The 18,841-nt window shown below is 39.6% G+C and overlaps 1 protein-coding gene across 2 annotated transcripts in view; it reads left to right on the top strand.

The window, feature by feature from the left end:
• The window catches only part of LOC134358428 (serine-rich coiled-coil domain-containing protein 2-like), a 782,366-nt gene that overhangs the window by 712,900 nt on the left and 50,625 nt on the right, over positions 1-18,841 (top strand). The gene's annotated exons all lie outside the window — the stretch shown is intronic.

Consider the following 18,841-nt stretch of genomic DNA (forward strand, 5'->3'; position numbering starts at 1 on the left):
TGGTTGATGTTTGCCACTAGTTCTTGCAAAGAAATCATTCAACATAAGTCTCTGTTAAGCGTGGGATATTGCCATATGTTGTAACTTGTTCCAATGAGGCAGTTCGGTTCCCTTGAAAAAGGGAGAAATAATCTCTGCATGTAAAAGTGCCAGTTTGATGACAAGTAGCTACTTTTACTCATACACTATGATTGTTTGACTGATAATGTTTCTGAGCATTCATAGGCATGCTTGGTTTGTATATAATGTATGATTTTTCTGTTTAAGTTACCCGGAAGAGCACTTACAGTTTATCTGGCCATGTGCATGGAGTTCACTAGATACAATTTAATCTGTAGGAAAAGAAGCTAAATACACAGATTGTTAATTTTAACTGAGTCACAATCTTCTACGTTGAAGAAGGCTTTAATGAATCTTTGATATTTTTAATTTTTAGTAACATCTTCAGAACTTGGTAAATGCATTGTGCAGTGAGCTGAGTAAATTAACCTATGGAATAAAATGAGCACTAAAAATGTTCTCAAACACCCGAAGAACAGCGCAAGTATGTAAGACTTTGGCATCTTTAGCAGAGATTAGCTGCACTGGTGAATTGAGAAATAAACTGTCAGTTTATCATGTGTATAAACTTAAAATGATCCTTACAATACTTTACTCCAATAACTCTCAAGGTTACTGCTCATTGAAACACTGGTAGTAAATGGTTTCAGTAGTAAATAGCCACCAGGTTGGTTGATGTCATAAAGAATAAGGCATTTGGAAACGTATCATGTTTTACAATTATTTTAATGATCTACTTATTCCCACAGTTTATAAATTCTTGTCAATCTCAACAGATTACTACACTGCAGTGCATAATGTGTACAGTAGTATGTTTGAGCTTAGTATTTACATTCAAATCTTCATATCTCTACTTGTAAACACATGGTAGGGACTATTTCTGTACAGGGGTGATATTCTTGTTCAATATGGTAGGTATATGAATCTTTCACAGTACTATTAAGATGAACATAACATTAATTTCTTTTTAAGTAATTAAGAGGATAACACTTCAAGGCTGGTGCTACAATAGATATTCACTGGTTGTGAATAATGCCACCAAATAATCCACTGCCTCCAGGGGAAAAAAGGCTGAGAAGGTTGTTGTGGCTGTCTCAGATAATAAAATTAAGGCAATGCGACTGTCTCCTTTTTCTAGCAAAAGTTGACATTTGTGCCATTTTGCAACTATTGTAGTTATGCCTGCATGTCAATTAGATTAAGCAGTTTATTCCTGTTAGATAGGCTCTTCCACTCTTATATTGTATAGATGATCATACTAAGAGCTTAACTTGGTTACTCTAAAACAAATTCTGCTCTCACTTTATATACTGTTGATAATTCCATCAATATTTATAACTACAAAGATGTTTTCTCTGCTTGGTTAGTGCCTTCTCTAGAGCTGAAATTCATTATAGTTTTGCACTACCTATAGACCTAGGAATCCACTATTTACTGTTTGTTTGTTGGAATTCAAAGTTTACAGTGATGCACATATTCCATAACTTCTCGCATTGTGACTGCTCTTGAGTGTTTCTGTCTTTTCTCTGTAATCTGCATCCCTCTGTTGAGAACATGATTGAGGTTCCTTAATGTTCTGTATTGTCTGTTACTTCTTTTTTATGTTAGTCCCACTAGTACCAATGTAACTGGCATCTATGATCCATTTTCTTCTCCCTTCCTTTTATTTACTTCAGTTACCAACTGTTAAGTTTGTAGCAAGTTAGCTATAAAGTTTTGTTTCTTTGACTTCCATGGAAACTAGTTATAATACCATTGAATATTAACTTTATAACCATTAAAACCTGGATGTAATCACTGATCAATCACATAAATGCTATGGCAATAAGAACAAGTCAGAAGCAGGATATCTTGTGACAACCAGTTTTCTCCTGACCCATGAAAACCTTTCCACCATCTGCCAGTACATGGCAGGCATACTGGAGAGAATTACACCATTTAGTTGCTCCACAGCTAGATGAATGAATGCCGGTGCCATTCATTATTAAGCAGACTGCTTGACTGACACCATATCTACCTAAGTGTTACTTTCCTTCACTGGTGCACAATAGCTGCAGAGTGTACCATTTACAAAGTGCACTTAGTTATTTACCTCGGCCCAGCAGAGAAGTGCTATTACTATGCCAGTGTTCACCTGTCGGTGTTCAATTTTTCTCACTACCTTTAAGGAGTTCATACATTCTCCCTGTGACCATATGGGGTTCCTTCCACATTCCAAAGATGTATGGTTGGGGTTAGTCAGGTGTGGGAAAGCTACGTTGGTGCCATAATTGTGGTGACACGTGGGAGTTGCCCAGCACAATCCCCACGTATTGGATTTGATCCAGATGACTCATTTCACTGCATGTTTTGATGTTCATGTGACAAATAAAGCTAATCTTTATCTTTATAGGCTAATCTGTTAATACATCACAAACCCATGACCTCCAACATTGTGAAGGATGAGAGTTTCAAACAAATTGAAATTACTCTCCAAGTTGCACACTCTTTTGACTTGGAATATTATTGCTGTTCTTTCATGGTTGCTTGATTTTGGTACAAGGTATCCAACCCGACAATTTGCAATTATACCTTTTACCAGAAGGATTGTAGCAATTTGAGGTGGCACTTCAGCAGCACTTTTTCAATGGCAGTTATGGTTCATCACTAATTGTGGCCTTATCAGCAATATCCTGATATAAAAAACTGAAAAAGTTTGTTTTTCCTAAAAATGCATTGGAGTGTAAGTGCCCATCCAGCAGTTGAGAAAAGGTACTGTGCTTCAATGGAAAGAAGTCTGTATAACTATAAAAGGAACAAATAGTAAGAAGATTATTAATACCAATAATCAATGGTGAAGGAATATTTTGGGTGGAGGTGTCGTACTGGACCGACCGATGCAAAAACAAAAGTACCACAAATATACTAACACAGTGGTCCCCAACCACCGGGCTGCGGACCAGTGCCTGGCCGCAAAGCATGTGCTACCAGGCCGCGAGGAAATAATATGATTTGGCGATAGGAGTCAGCTGCACCTTTCCTCATTCCCTGTCATGCCCCCTGTTCAGCTTGAACGCACGCGATGTCATTACCCACCCTGTCAGCGCGGGAAGGAGATTAACTCCTGGAGCTTGCAAATGACGGCGGGCTGAAAAGTATGTTTGACATAACATCTTTGCTGGCATTCTGGATCAAAGGTTAAATATCCTGAGATAGCCACGAAAGCATTGAAAATGTTGCTTCTATTTCCAACGTATCTCTGCAATGAGTGCAACAAAAACTAAATTGCAGAATAGACTGGACATAAGGAACCCCCTTTGAGTATCGCTGTCTCCCATCACCCCTGGATGGGACCATCTTGTTGCAGGGAAACAAGCCCAGGGCTCCCACTGATTCAGCGATATTGGTGCGTTGCAATGATTTTATATGTTCATACGGGGAAAATATGTGCTGTGTGTTTAATATCCAAATGTTACTTAAAATGTTATGATGCTATTGACTTACTTATATAACCATATAACAATTACAGCATGGAAACAGGCCATCTCAGCCCTTCTAGTCCGTGCCGAACGCTACTCTCACCTAGTCCCACCGACCTGCACTCAGCCCATAACCCTCCATTCCTTTCCTGTCCATATACCTATCCAATTTTTCTTTAAATGATAATATTGAACCAGCCTCTACCACTTCTACTGGAAGTTCGTTCAACACTTACTTCAAGCTCCCCTGTCTTCCCCTGATAATTGACCTATCACTATATTCATGTGAGGAAAATATGCGGTGTGTGTTTAATATTAAATTTGTTAGATAAACCCTTTTAGAAACAAAGTTGAGTGTATTAGCCACTTATCACCTATATTCCGGTCATTATTAACAATCCCCCTCCCCAACACCCCCCCCAAACAGAATCGCCAAAAACGATTTGTGGAAAAAAAATCGGCATGTACTCGCGTGCATGCGCACTGGTGCCTATGCAAGGCTTCGTGGTCATTGTAGTCTTTCTCGGGGTAAACACAAGGTATTTGGCTGCTACTCTTGTCCGTTGGCAGCCCTACCCCCCCCCCCCCAGGGTCAGCCAGACAGCAATGCAAAAAAGGTTGGGGACCCCTGCACTAACACACATAATTCTTTTCAAACCTTTATTCTTTACTCATAGCATGCTATGGGGGAAGTTACAGACTGATCTCCCAAAAGAACCAGTCCAGACACTGCCCCTGAATTACACAGTTCTCCACAATTTATAACATTGATCACATAGCAGGAAATCTTACAATTACAAGTTTAGATAATATTAGAATCATTTCAATCACATGCCAAGATACAATTAGATGTAAAATAATTATTGGTTAGTTAGTTATAATTATTTTAAGCCAAAGCTAGCCCATCAGTTCCTCATTCGGACCCCCCCCCCTCCCTTTTCTCCAGAACATTCTAGCCCTTACACTATTCTTCCCATATTTAGCTAAACCTTGAGATGCTTCTGCAAGATCAGCTAGTTCCTTATTTGAACCTTTGCCTATCATTAGAGAATAATGACTAGTACATCACCAGTTGCTGGGTGAAGCCCCTTTTTGTCTGTCCAAAACAGTAAGCTAAGGCGCACACAAGGTGATTGATCATAAGTTAATCATTGTTCTTAGTCTATACCCCTATTTACCTATCCCTTCACTCCATCAGAGGGGGAGACCAATCATGCAAGCTATTTAACACTGGAAGATGTTGAAATTCACTCACTCATGAAGTGCCAAGGATAACAAGGAACAGATGCAATTCTTTCTCCTTCACCTTAGCTTTTCTCAAAGCCTATAATGCTTAATATTAAGAGGCTTGAAGGGCTAGAGTTTTCTGCATCCTTGCCAAGCAAAATGATGTAGAAATGAAAACCAAACTGACGTGTAACTTTCATAGCCACTATTAGTTGGAGCATCATTGTCACTCTGTGTCCCCATCATAAGGTTATGAAACCAGGAGAGATGATTTATTTGTTCATTGCAGGTCAGTGATCCAGAAGGACCCCAAATGTCTTGTTCCTATTTTGTAAATAATTCTAATTTTCAACTCGAACCTTGTTAAATTGACATCTGTTTTAAGCATTACAGTATCTATCTAGTTCAAAACTGTGTTAATCGTTCTCATGACAGTAAGGTTTAGAATAAACATTTTTACATCTAAATGACAGTTATTATCACAAATAATTTTATAAAATCATCTCTTGGGAACTTGCTGTTCAGGACACAAGGCTTGTATCTTTTTTATTCCACTGCCTTGTTGTAGCATGTTTTTTAGCTTTTTCTTTGAACCTCTCTCTGTACTTTGTTAACCAGAGCTGTATGCAGTATTCAAAGCCAACACAACCAAAACTCAGAATATTTTGATCATGAGTTTATTTTGCTTGTACTTCTTTTTTTATAATATTAAATTGCTGTGACGCGTATATAACCTACTAAAACATTCACAAATCGCCATTAACTTTATCACTGTTACTTTGACACTGTTGCTTACATTGCCTAGTTTTTTTCCATTTCTGTTATGCAGAAGTTCTGAGTGTAGTCATTCAATAATCAAGATTCTGAGCAAATGGATTAGACACTTAACCCCCAGTGGCCACTTTATTAGGTACACCTGTACCTTGCTCATTAGTGCAGATATCTAATTAGCCAATTGTGGCAGCAAATCAATGCATAAAAGCATGTAGACATGGTCAAGAGGTTCGGTTGTTGTTCAGACTAAACATCAGAATGGGAAAGAAATGTGATCTAAGTGACTTTGACCTCGATAAAATTGTTGGTGCCAGACAGGGTGGTTTGAGTATCTCAGAAACTGCTGATCTCCTGGGATTTTCACACACAACAGTCTTTAGAGATTGGAGCAAAAATCTAAAAACATCCGGCAAACAGTGGTGAAGCCACCTTTTTAATGAAAGAGGTCAGAGGAGAATGGCCAGACTGGTTCAAGCTGACAGGAAGCAACAGTAACTTAAATAACCACACATAACAACAGTGGCCATTTTAAGTGGATGAGCTGCAGCAGCAGGAGATCACAAACATACATTTGGTGGCCACTTAGTTAGTTACAGGAGGCACCTAATTAAGTGGCTGCTGGGTTTAGAGCAGTTTAGTAGAACCAAAAAGTTATTGATACCTACCCAACCCATTTGGCTTTGCTATTGTTCTGTTTGTTAATAGCTAATTGTAAGCCAGCAAATATAACACCTCTATTTGAGAAAGAAGGGAGGGAGAAAACTTCCACAGCTTACAGATGGTGTAAATTGTTTCTTTGTGTTAATTTTGTTTATGGAAGATAGCTTTCTCATGGTCTTTTCATCTTAAACAGATTTTATTATAAAAATACCCCTTGCTTTCCAGGAGCACATTACGTAGAACTTTTAGTCAATGTTGGTCAATCAGGAGTTAAATACAGCCCCATCTTAACTTTTTTAAATAAGACAACTACCTCATCAGATAAATTAATAGAATAAACCTTCATTGCATTGTCTCTAAAGCAGCTGTATCTCACCTCAAATCAAGAGACAAAACTGTATGTGGTACCCCAAGTGTGATATCACCAACACCCTCTACAAGCAGTAAGATGTACTTGTTATTAATTTCTTTCCTTATTGTGATTAAAAACACAACTATTCTCTTTGTTTTAATTACTTAATAGCCCTGCATGTTATCTTTCTGCATTTCTTATGTGAGGCCACCCAGATCTCATAAAAGCACGTTTTCCAGGTCATGCTCACCCAACCTAAAGTACTTAGTAATCAAATGTTGTCCATTTTATCTGCCAAGGGTGTTTTTTGTCATTATCCTAGTAACGATATGCATTCCACCTCAGACCAACATCACGCAGGCACTAGAGGAACTGAGCACCGTGATCAGTAGTCATAAAGCAGTGCACTCAAATGCCTTCCCACAACCACCAACGTACCATCTATGGAACCAGAGGAAGCAACACACCTGACTGCTGTTATACCATCATCAAGGATACTTACCGTGCCATCCCACGACCACACTTTGGGAAGTCCAGTCACATAGTTGTACTCCTACTGTCATCGTCTATGCTGAGACTAGTGGTGAGAACCAAGAAGTTATGCTTGAGGAAGAAAGCGGAGCACTTACAAGACTGCTTTGAGTTGGTGGACTGGACAATATTCAGAGACTTACCTTTGAATGTGAATGAATACACTGCAGTTGTCACCAACTTCAAGATCTGTGTGGATGAGTGTTTGCCTTTGAGAACATACCAGACATATCCAAAACAAAAGCCTTGGAAGAAGCAGGAAGTTCAGGGTCTGCTGAGGGTTAGATCTGTGGATTTGAGGACTGGTGATCCAGAACTGTCAAAGACGTCCAGGTATGACCTATGGAAAGCTATTTTAAGAGCAAAGAAAGAATTCCAATTGAAGTTAAAGACTGAATTCGATGCATGTCAGCTCTGGCAGGGTTTGCAGGCCATTACTTCTTATGAGGCAAATCCTAACATGAAGAAGAATGTCTGTGATTCTTCACTCCCAGATTAGCTCAACAACTTTTATGCACATTTTGAAAGGGAGAATAAAACTACACTTGTGTGAATCCCTGCAGCATCTGATGACCCTGTGTTCTCTGTCTCAGAGGTCAACGTCCAAACTTCTTTCATGAGGGTGAACACTTACAAGACATCAGGCCCTGATGGTGACCTGGTAGTGCATTGAAAACCTGTGCCAACCAACTAGTGGTAGTGTTCAAGGACTTCTTCAATATCTCACTGCTGCAGTAGAAGGTTCCTACCTGCTTTAAAAGGATGCCAATCATACCAGTGTCTAGACCTGCTGCAGTTTGCCTAACGCCACAATAGGTCTACAGTGAAAGCAATTTCACTGGCTCTCCAATTAGCCTTGGATCACCTGGACAATACCAATACTTACATCAGTTTTCTGTAGATTGATTACAGCTCAGTGTTCAACACAATCATACCTTCTGTTCTAATCGACAAGCTTCAAAACCTGGGTCTCTGCAACAGGATCCTTGAATTCCTCATCAGGAGACCACAGTTAGTGCAGGTCAGAAATAACACATCCTTCTTGCTGACAATCAACACTGGCACACCTCAATGCATGCTTAGCCCCTACTCTCTCGAAACACACAACTCAAGTGCCATCAATAAATTTGCCGATGACACAACGTTTATTGTAAAGGATGAGCAGTTTCAAGTTCCTAGGTGTCAAGATCTCTGAGGATCCATCTGTCCTAGGCTCAACACGCTGATGCAATTACAAAGAAGGCACGATAGCGGCTATATTTCATTAGGAGTTTGAAGAGACTATATGTCACCAAACATCCTCTGGGTGCAATGTTCTTCCTCAGATCTCCTCTAAAGCTTTAATCCCTTTAAATCTGTGTCCTCTGCTAAGAGGAGGCATTTCCAGTTATCCAAGTCTCTCATAATTTTGTATGTAACCCTCTCACCTAGGCTCATATACAGACTTGGTTCATTAGCTAACTCTGTTAATAGCCATGTGACTCTGCAGTGAGAAAGCAACCTTTCCTAAACAATGTACTTCTCGGGTCAGTATTTTGGTGTTCAACCAAATAGGAAAGTCATGATGTTCTGATTAAAGAAACATTGATTTGAGTGAATGCTGTGTAAGTAGTGCCCATACACAGTTATTGGTAGCCCAGAAATGACACATTCTACACCAGCATAAAATTATAAAGAAAGTATACTTACCAAATTTTTAGATTATGAAGACACGTAGTCCTCTTTTATTGTCATTTAGTAATGCATGCATTAAGAAATGATACATTATTTCCTCCAGTGTGATATCACAAAACACAGGCAGACCAAGACTGAAAAAACTGACAAAACCACATAATTGTAACATATAGTTACACAGTGCAACAATACCATAACTTGATGAAGAAGTCCATGAGCACAGTAAAGTTCAAAGTTTCTCAAATGTCCCACATCTCACGCAGACGGGAGAAGGAAGAAAAACTCTCCCTGCCATACCGACCACAATCTGACTCTGAGTCATCCGAAAACTTCGAGCTCTGATCAGCTCTCCGACACCGAGTACTGAGCGCCATCTGTGTCCGAACGATTCGACCTCCTTCTCAGTTGCCAAAAGCAGGCAAGGCCGGGGATTTTGAGGCCTACCCTCCGAAAGATTAACTTAAACTTGAACAAACAGTTACAGAAAAAGAAAAGGAAAATAAAAGGGCCCATTACAGTTAAACCAGTCCAATATGCAAGTAACGTCGGAGCTCAGACTAGAGTAGTTGGGGGTGTGTCTCTTTACTCGTGCGCTGGCTCCACAGTCTCTGTGAAAGCACCTGCCACATTTTGAACTCTACTCAAAGACCATATTGAATGAACTGGCTCTCTCAGGAGTATTGACTGGAGCTGTTCATCTGCACAGAAATTCTTGCAATGGAGACCCTCCTTCCAATGGCATTCTGCAGCATCTTCTCTGTGCCTCACTCTGTAGCTCCTGCCAAAAGACCCCAAACCAGACTACTGTCCTTCAGAAAACTCCTACCCTTAGCTCACTAGAACCTTCTCTCACATCACACAATCCTGATTGGCTGACTCACATTCCTAAATTGGACAACATAGGTCCTAATCTTAGCCGAAGCCAAAACACACTTTCCAGCATGGCACACTGCTTTTACAGAAAACTGCTAATATAAACTATCTCACAGCATAGCAATAGAAATCGTAACCAGGACATTATACCTCAGTAATGTCATCCCTCAGCCTCTTCTCCATTTGTAGCTGAAAGGGTCCATCCCAAGCAAAAGCCTTGCAAATCGTTTTTTACAAAGGGCTGATACATTCTTTCAATAGTATGGTGGCTGGAAATATACGCATATTCCAGCTGTGGCCTAACCAATGATTTGTACAGTTGTGCTATAGTGTTCCTGTTCTTGTTTTCTGTGTCCCAGCTAATAGATGTGGTGTCCTTAGGCTTTTTTCACCAAATAACCTACCGATGTTGCCATTTTCAGGGATCCTTAAACTTGGACTTGTACAGCAAAGTCTCTCTGTTCTTGTATACCTCTTGAAATGCATTGTTTATGTCATATGCTTATTAGTTTCCCCAAGTGGATCACCTCACACTTGTGATTAAATTCCTCATGCCCATCTTATTAACTAATTAAAACCAACCTGTAACTTCCAGCGATCCTCCTAACTATTAACAACATTGCTGTTTCTTTATGTCAGCTGTAAACTAACTTTCTGCATTCCTAAAACAAGAGAAAATCTGCAGATGCTGGAAATCCAAGCAACAAACACAAAATGTTGGAGGAACTCAGTAGGCCAGGCAGCATCTATGGAAAAGAGTGCAGTCGACATTTCGGGCTGAGACTGTACTCTTTTCCATAGATGCTGCCTGGCCTGCTGAGTTCCTCCTGCATTTTGTGTGTGTTGCTTTCTTCATTTGTGTTCACATTGTTAATGTATGACAGTCAGGGTCCCAATTCTCATTCCTGTACTATACCACAGGTCACAGGCTTCCAATCACCAAAAGAACTGTCCACCATCACTGTCTACCTCCTGTAACCAAGCTAGTTCTAAAACCAATTTGACAACTTGCCCTGGATCCTATGATCTCTTTAACATCTGCCTCACAGGAAGAAGTGTCCTTACTTTTGAGATAGCTTGATTATTTCAATAGTTTAGGCTACTAATTTGAACTTCACGGAACATGGAAATCCAAGTTAGTTCTAAGCTAAAAGAAACTGAGGAAAGCTGTGAATTAAATCAGTGTTACGGCATGAGAGAGAATGTGGGAGAATGTTAAGGACCAAGAGAGAAAACTTCATAGTGAAATGATACAACCATGCCTTTGAAAATGAATCGGTTTTCTGAACTATATAATGTTATGGAATTAAAGTAATTTCTAAAAATGTATCCTTGATTCAAATTCTGTTAAGATTTTTAACATATGGATGTTTAAAATGTTTCTGCAGCTGAAGAAATTTCATACAACCTGGTCATTACAATTCCAATGAAACCAGAAACTAAAAGGTTACAAAACAAAGCAGACAGCCTTGATAACATTGTTCTCTTGCAACTTGCAGACAAATAAAATCACAGTCATCAATACAACTCTATTAAGTATTGATGCAGTCGATTGTCAAGGATGAGGTTACAGAGTACCTGGAGGCATATGACAAGATAGGCAGAACTCAGCATGGTTTCCTTAAAGGAAAATCCTGCCTGACAAACCTATTACAATTTCTTGAGGAAATTACAAGTAGGCTAGACAAGGGAGATGCAGTGGATGTTGTGTATTTGGATTTTCAGAAGGCCTTTGACAAGGTGCCACACATGAGGCTACTTAACAAGATAAGAGCCCATGGAATTACAGGAAAGTTACATACGTGGATAGAGCGTTGGCTGATTGGCAGGAAACAGAGAGTGGGAATAAAGGGATCCTATTCTGGTTGGCTGCTGGTTACCAGTGGTGTTCCACAGGGGTTCATGTTGGGGCTGCTTCTTTTTACGTTGTACATCAACGATTTGGATTATGGAATTGATGGCTTTGTGGCTAAATTTGTTGATGATACGAAGATAGGTGGAGGAACCGTTACTACTGAGGAAACAGAGAGTCTGCAGATAGACTGGGAGAATGGGCAAAGAAGTGGCAAATGAAATACAATGTTGGAAAGTGTATGGTTATGCACTTCGGCAGAAGAAATAAATGGGCAGACTATTATTTAAATGGGGAGAGAATTCAAAGTTCTGAGATGCAACGGGACTTGGGAGTCCTTGTGCAGGATACCCTTAAGGTTAATCTCCAGGTTGAGTCGGTGATGAAGAAGGCGAATGCAATGTTAGCATTCATTTCTAGAGCAATAGCGTATAGGAGCAGGGATGTGATGTTGAGGCTCTATAAGGCACTGGTGAGACCTCACTCAGAGTACTGTGGGCAGTTTTGGTCTCCTTATTTAAGAAAGGATGTGCTGACGTTGGAGAGGGTACAGGGAAGATTCACTAGAATGATTCCGGGAATGAGAGGGTTAACATATGAGGAACGTTTATCTGCTCTTGGACTGTATTCCTTGGAGTTTAGAAGAATGAGGGGGGACCTCATAGAAACATTTCAAATGTTGAAAGGCATGGACAGAGTGGATGTGGCAAAGTTGTTTCCCATGATGGGGAAGTCTAGTACGAGAGGGCATGACTTAAGGATTGAAGGGTGCCCATTCAGAACAGAGATGCGAAGAAATCTTTTTAGCCAGTGGGTGGTGAATCTATGGAATTTGTTGCCACGAGCGGCAGTGGAGGCCAAGTCATTAGGTGTATTTAAGGCAGAGATTGATAGGTATCTGAGTAGCAAAGGTTATGGTGGGAAGGCGGGGGAGTGGGACTAAATGGGAGAATGGATCAGCTCATGTTAAAATGGTGGAGCAGACTCGATGGGCCGAATGGCCGACTTCTGCTCCTTTGTCTTATGGTCTTATGGTCTGAGTATTTGAATCGAACTTTTATTGAGTTTTCAGGGGTAAAAGTGGAAAAAGAGTGCAAGACAGAAATAGAAACAAACTGCAAGAAAAATAATCTGTGAATTAAATTAATGGAAGTGTTCATATAGATTCCAACAATATTAATAATGGAAAAAAGAAGGTACATTTATTTAAAACATGTAGAAAAGGCATGTGCTTTAATACACACTCAGTTTAATATATAACCAAGATACTGGAACATTTTTTGTGTCAAGGTTTGTGATTTATATAAAATACATCAGAAGTACAAAGCTCTGCTGATAAAACAGCATTTTCATCCTCGTATCTGTCTCAGTGGGACTGGCAGATAAATCATGTGTGCATGGAGAAAGTGACATTCTGATTATTAATTTTACATGATACAAGAGTTCAAAATAAAAAGAAAAATGCTGGATTAATGTAGTATTTTTCAAAACTTCAGATTGCCATATGTTAAAGTGTAATGGAGGAATTGATGAACAATAGATCCTTTTATAATACCCACAATGAAGGGGAGGGAACGTCTTGTAAGGCATGAAAGTGCTCAACGCAGGCCTCTCATGGTCTGATTTGACGTTCCCTCCCCACAATGAAGGACAAAGCTAATAGTAGTAGTAATAATAATAAGAGATAATTTTATCTAACATTTTATTCCTCTTTTGTATTATTAACACATTATTTCTTGCTCACTCTTTCTATATCTAATTTGGTATTGAACTCACTGAATTCCTGTACTATTTGCTCTACAATCCTTGGAAAGGCAAAACTCAGTCACTTATGCCGTTTATCTTGCTGCACTGTTAACAGTTTGTAATTGCAACAACAGAGAATTCTTCTGAACTGAAGAATACAGAGGCAAGCTAAACAAATGGTAGATCTTGGTTGGTGCTCTGTTACAGCTAAGTGAAGCTCTGTATGATGGAACAGTATTTAAGATGAATGTCCATACAATAACACTAAGAGTGAAAGGACTGGTATTTATGTTGTGGTGTTTTAAGTCTTTGAGACGTCTTCAAAACATTTCCAGCTAATGAATATTTTAGATGTGTCGTTACTGTGAAAATACAGTAAAATTGCACACAACATGATCCCTCAAAAACCAATGCAATAAATGTTCAGTTTACCAGATTGATTGTGTTAGTTATGATACTTTAAAAATGTTTGGATTGATGGCACTGCTCTATTTCTGCCCATTATGCAATGGGATTATTTACATAGGCCTATGCAAACATCCAATGTCTCAGTTCAACAACACACTCAAACAAAGGTACCTGTATCAGTACACAACTCTCAATATTCCACAAAATAACATAAAACTAGGTTGGCTGTCAGTTCTCTGATGTCAGACTGAAGTACGTAACTTCCTGATCCCCGGGCAATAGAAGTATCTGGCTGGGCCACAGGGAAATAAATATAGTCACCTAGAATAATTGAGTTAACTGGCCAGTTGATTGTCTTAGTGAATAATAAAAGAATAAGTGTACTCTGTTGACTTTGGAAGAATGTCAGGACAGACAGCATTTCAGCTCAACGTATCAAAGCAGCTAGAAAAACTGGTGATTTACAACTTTAATGACCATGGTTTAATCCTGACATCTGGCACCGTCAGTGTGAAGTTTGCATGCTTTCCCTTTGACAAGGTGAGCTTTCCCCTAAGTGCGCCAGTTTCCTTCCCCACCTCCATTATGCGTGGTGATAGTTAATCATGTAAATTGACCATAGTGTATAGGTGTAAAGTAAAATCTGGTGATGTTACAGTGTTTGACGGAAATATAGGGAGAATACTTTGGGAATAGTATAGGTGGATGCTTGATAGAAAATGCACTGAAGGGCCTGTCTCTATTGTATGATCCTATGCCTTTATGACTGGTATCTATAATAACATGGAACTAGCTTAGTGCTGTTATTGGATATTCCTGTTAAAATCCTTGTGTGGTGCTTCTCCCTACAATGTTCTGACACGTTTCACCGATTCTTCATGCCCCCCCACCCGCTATCTCTCCACCCCACATTTCAATGTTTAAACCAGAAAATAGATAATCTATTAAACCAATATGTTTCATATTTTTCCTGCTGGGACAAACGCATGGAATCACATATTTCTTGAGACAACAGCATGGAAAAACAATGATTCTGCTGTTTTTTGTGAAAGTTCCTGCTGAGAATTGACAAGACAGTAATTTAGCCAGTTATGAGGTTGCTGTGCATCTAGGACAGGTACTGCTTAATAAGCATAAGTAATAATTATCTATGATTTCATGGTTTGTCATAATTTCACCTCTGGTACTGTTTATAACTGAGATGTTAAGATTAAAAATACTTACACATTTGAATTAAATCACAGCTGTTCCTCACTCCACCTCTACCAGCATTATTATTGAAGGTCACAGATAAGTTCCAAGCCCAAATCTGGTTCAACATAAAGCAAGAACTTAATATATTTTCTCATAGTCTAAGAGGAAGTGTGTCTCATATTTCAATAATACTATCTTGCTTCTGAAATTGTGTATAGTAACGGGTGAAAAGTACTTTATTGATCTCGAGTGGGAAATCCTTTCATTACAGCAGCAACATGTAAAAGCACACTTAAGCAGACTTAACTAATAATAAAGTACAGAATAGTAATATATACAATTACAATTTGGCATTGTGCAATAATAATCTATGAAATAAAACAGAGTCTATTGTACTATGATGTGTGTTCTCCTGTCGTAGTGTTGAACTGTTGTATATGTTTATTGCATTTGGTAGGAAAGATTTTCTGTAACGATCCTTGTAACAACAGAGCTGAATGAGCCTGTTCGAAAAGGCACTTCGCTACTTATTCAGTAGGTCATGGAGAGGTTGTGCCTGATTGTCCATACTGGATTACAGATTGTTTAGTGACCTCCTCTCCACCACTAACTCAAAAGAGTCTGGGTTGTAACCAAGGATAGAGCCAGTATTTTTGATGAATTTATTTAGTCTTTTTGCAACATCAGCATCGATGCTGCTTCCCCCAACATAAAGATGCAAAGAAGACTCCACTCATTACAACAAAATCGGGGAAGAGGGTTCAAGCTGAGCAAAAAAAAAATCCTGGAACATTTGGGAAAAACTAAAGATTTGATGCTGCTATCCAATACCATACTTGCCTTCACCAGCACATCTTATGCTCCCTAATTCAACCACTGGAGTGTTAGACCATAAGACATAGGAGTAGAATTACCCATTCAGCCCATCGAGTCTACTCCACCATTCCATCATGGCTGATCCCAGATCCTATTCAACCCAATATACCTGCCTTCTCACCATATCCTTTGATACCCTGAACGATCAGGAAACTATCAACTTCTGCTTTAAATATACCTACGGACTTGGCCTCCATTGCTGTCTGTGGCAGAGCATTCCACAGATTCACTACTGTCTCGTTAAAAAACTTCCTCCTTACCTTTGTTCTAAAAGGTCGCCCCTTCAATTTTGAGACTGTACCCTCCAGTTCTGGATATCCCACCGGAGGAAACATCCTCTCCACATCCACCTTATCTAGTCCTTTCAACATTTGGTAGATTTCAATGAGATCCCCCTCACTTTCTTCTAAATTTCAGTAAGTACAGGCCCAGAGCTGCCAAACACTCCTCATATGTTAACTGCTTCATTTCTGGATTCATCCTCGTGAACCTTCTTCTAAATTTCAGTAAGTACAGGCCCAAAGCTGCCAAACACTCCTCATATGTTAACTGCTTCATTTCTGGATTCATCCTCGTGAACCTATTCTGGATTCTCTTCAATGACAACATATCCTTTCTGAGATATGGGGTCAAAAACTATTGACAATACTCAAAATGTGACAACTAATGTCTTATAAAGCCTCAGCATTAACTGCTTGTTTTTATGTTCTATTCCCCTTGAAATAAATGCCAACATTGCATTTGGCTTCTTTGCCACAGACTCAACCTGCAAATTAGCCCTTTGGGAGTTTTGCATGAAGACTTCTAAGTCCCTTTGCACCTCTAATGTTTGAATTTTCTCCCCATTTAGGTTCTGCACTATTGTTCCCTTTACTAAAGTGCATTACCATACATTTCTCAACACTGTATTCCATCGGCCACTTTTTTTGCCCATTCTTCCAACTTGTCTAAAAGTCCTGCTGCAATTGCATTGCTTCCTCAACACCACCTGCTCCTCCACCTATCTTTGTACCATCTGCAAACTTTGCCACAATGCCATCAATTCCATTATCCAAACTGACAAATGTGATAAGTAGCGGTCCCAATACTGACCCCTGAGGAACACCACTAGTCACTGGCAGCCAACCAGAAAAAGCCCCCACTTGCTGCCTCCTGCCTGTCAGCCATTCTTCTATCCATGCCGGAAACTTTCCTGTAACACCATAGGATTGCATCTTGTTAAGCAGCCTCATGTGAGCCACCTTATCAAATGCCTTCTGAAAATCCAAGTAAACGACATCCACTGCCTTTCCTTTGTCCTCCCTGCTTATTACTTTCTCAAGGAACTGTAACAGAATCATCAGGCAAAATTTCCCTTTACAGAAACCATACTGACTTTGACTTATTTTATCATTAATCTCTAAGTACCCAGAAACCTCATTCTTAATAATAAATTCCAACACTTTCCCAACCACTGAGGTTCAGCTAACTGAGACCTATAATTTCCTTTCTTTTGCCTTCTTCCCTTCTCAAAAAGTAGAGTGATATTTGTAATCTTCCGGTCCTCCTGGACCATGCCAGAATCAAGTGATTCTTGAAAAATCGTGAGCAATGCATCTGTTATCTCTTCAGCAACCTCTTTTGGGACACTGGCATGTAGTCCATCTGGTCCAGGTGACTTATCCACCTTAAGACTTTTTGAGTTTGCCTTGCACTTTTTCCTTTGTAATATCAATAGCACTCACTCCTGCTCCCTGACACCCATGGACCTCTGGGACATTGCTAGTGTCTTCCACAGTGAAGACAGATTCAAAGTACCCATTAAGTTCATCTGCCATTTCTTTATCCCCCATTACTACCTCACCAGCAACATTTTCCAATGGTCCAATATCAACTCTCACCTCCCTTTTATTCTTTAAACTGAAAAAATATTTAGTATCCTTGTTTATATTATTGCTAGTTTGCCCTCACATTTAATCTTTTCCCTTCTTATAGCTTTTTTAGTTGCCTTTTGTAGGATTTTAAAAGCCGTCCAATCATCCAACCTCCCACTCACTTTTGCTACCTTATATGTCCTTTCCTTGACTTTTATGCAGTCCTTAACTCCCCTCATCAGCTGTGGTTGCCTACTCCTGCCATTTGAGAACTACTACTTCTGTGGGACATAGCTATCCTGTGCCACCTTTGCTCGGTTATCATCCCCTCCAGCATCCTCCTCCCATCTACCTGGGCAAGCTCCCCTCTGTATTCTCTTTATTTCATTGCAATACTGATACATCTGATTTATGCTTCCCCCTATCAAATTGCAGTATGAATTCAATCATATTATGATCACTGCCTCTGAAGGGTTCCTTTATGTTAAGCTCCCTAATAAGATCTGGGTTATTACACAACACCTGATCTAAAATAGCCTTTCCTCAAGTAGGCTCAAGCACAAGCTGCTCTAAAAAGCTATCTCATGGGCATTCCACAAATTCCCTCTCTTGCAATCCAATACCAACCTGATTTTCCCAGTCCCCTTGCATATTGAAGTCTCCCATTACAATTGTGACGTTACTCTTATTACATGTCTTTTCCAGCTCCTTTTGCAATCTCAACCCCACATTTTGGCTACTATTTGGAGACCTATTTATGATTCCCATGATGTTTTTTTCACCCGTGAAGTTTCTTAACTTCACCCACAAAGATTCGACATTCTCTGACCCTATGTCACCTCTTTCTAAAGATTTAATTCCATCTCTTACCAACAGAGCCACACCACCACCTATGCCTTCCTGTCTGTCCTTTTGATACAAAGTATATCCTTTGACGTTAAGCCCCCAGCAATACTCTTCTTTCAGCCACAACTCAGTCTTGCCCACAATGTCACACTGAGCAATCTCTAATTGCGCCACAAATTCGTCCACCTTACTCCAAATGCTACACGCATTTAAATACAGCACCTTCAGTCCTCCATTCTGTGCCCTTTTGAATTTTGCCTCTGTGGTCCAATTTAACTCTTTGCTCTGTCTGCATTTGTTCCCAATCATTGTCTTGTCCTTCCTTACATTCATGTTACACTCATTATCTATTTGTAAACCTGCTGGCTCATCCTCATTGTTGTTTTGTTTTGCGGGCATGCTTTGTTGGCTCTAGAATATGTGGTGACCCTTGCGAGTTGCACACAAGAAGTCAGAT

The sequence above is a fragment of the Mobula hypostoma genome, chromosome 18, assembly GCF_963921235.1.
Source record: "Mobula hypostoma chromosome 18, sMobHyp1.1, whole genome shotgun sequence".
Taxonomy (NCBI): domain Eukaryota; kingdom Metazoa; phylum Chordata; class Chondrichthyes; order Myliobatiformes; family Myliobatidae; genus Mobula; species Mobula hypostoma.